The sequence below is a fragment of the Nilaparvata lugens genome, chromosome 5 (assembly GCF_014356525.2).
Source record: "Nilaparvata lugens isolate BPH chromosome 5, ASM1435652v1, whole genome shotgun sequence".
NCBI classification, from domain to species: domain Eukaryota; kingdom Metazoa; phylum Arthropoda; class Insecta; order Hemiptera; family Delphacidae; genus Nilaparvata; species Nilaparvata lugens.
In genome coordinates this window covers 68,938,905-68,940,673 of record NC_052508.1, presented here as the reverse complement: position 1 = coordinate 68,940,673, position 1,769 = coordinate 68,938,905, and positions in this window count along the sequence as shown.

Sequence of the window (1,769 nt, the reverse complement as noted above, 5' to 3'; positions counted from 1 at the left end):
ACAATGTGAGTAGTGTCAAATCTCAAAATTCCATGGATTTATTTCTCACCGAATTTGAAATTACCTAACCCAAAAATTTAAACTTTATGCGCTGATGTCTCAAAAAGTAATGATCAAAGAAAAATTTTTTTCCTGAGATTTTTTTTCATTTCGATAGCTTGATTATATACAAATCGAAAAACTTTGGGGAATGTCACCAGTAGAAAGTTTGTTTTTAACCTTTGCACAGCCTTAATCATTTCTGAGAAGAAACTCGTGGATTAACTAAATCTCACATAATAGAGATAGATCTATACGGTAGATAAGCTATGTTACCCAATGGGGCTTCACAGTATGTGTATGAAAGCTTCAGACGATTTTGATAACATAATATTTTGATATTATGTATATTGTACTTTATTATTCTGAGAATATAGGCCTAACTCACCAGTAAAATATATTTTCAATTTTCACACCAATAAAATTACTACCTAGATAGAGCTTAGGTTTCCAAAATAAAGGTGAAATGAAAAAGTCATCTAAAGGTGCGTACAGACTTTCGCTCTGCTCCGCAACCGAACGTCACTCCAGCAGAGCGATTGATGATCGACCGGGGAGGAACAAGAGGAACGACCGGGTCGACCGGGGAACGCGAGAAGAGCTAACATCTTCCGTAACGTTCATGATGGGTGCGACTGCGGAGCGATGGAGGAACGAGGGCGGAGCGTGCTCGGTGCGGGTTGGAGGCGCGTATATGTGTACGCAGCTTAATGATTCTTCGAGCACTGCTAAACAATATAAACAATGCCAAGAATTAAAAGGATTTCGAGGATTAAAAAAAAACTTGAAAATACTGAAGTATATATTTACATCGATTTATAATCATAAACTATAACTAGCAAAATTGACTCATCCGATCTTCAAAGGACTCCTCACCAACAAACAGCCATACGGATTCACTTTTACCATGGAGAAAAGATAGGATAAGAAGATATACCATGGTGTAGAGTGCTTATGTTCCAAATTTCCCTCAAGCTGATAGTCCACTTAGTTATTTTTCGTGAAGCTATGTGTCGCTGGTAGTCTATTCCGTTTTACACTCTCACTCAGCATTAATAATAGTAATAATAGACAGTATCTCCAATAGACAGTTGTAATCGGCTTGAGTTGACAAGAACTCAGCTTCAAATGTATAACATAAAATCAGATCAAATTAATTTATTTTCTTATGAAATATTTTCACAATTAAATACAGATTACAAATGTAATATTTTAGAATAATAATTTTTTAACATAATATATACTAAATAATAGTTATTACAATAAATATTATCACAATAGTGAAGTTGTGTTTCTTTTCTGGCTCAAAATTTTGCAAAATTACTCAAAAATTTTCAATTTGTAGAGATTTGAGTAAAATATTTTTGTTTTTAATCAGTTTTTGAAAATCAAAATTCAAAATTTTTAGTTCAGTCATTAGTTTTGAAGTGGAAATTGAACTTTTTGAAGTGAAAGTGAAATCTTAACCTTATTCTTTTTGAAACTTCTATTTGTAAAAATTTGGGAGAAGACAGTTTTGGGCTATGCCTGTTGTCTTCTCCCAATCATATTATATAACTTATTTATTATAATTATGATTTGTAATATTGTCAATGAAATAAATAAATAAATCGGCGGCACCAGCAAAACCATAGTTTGAGTGCCGGTGACGAGTACCAAAATAGAAAACGATAATATTACTTCCAATAGAAAAATTATGATTCAACATGGTAAGCTAAACTATAATATTA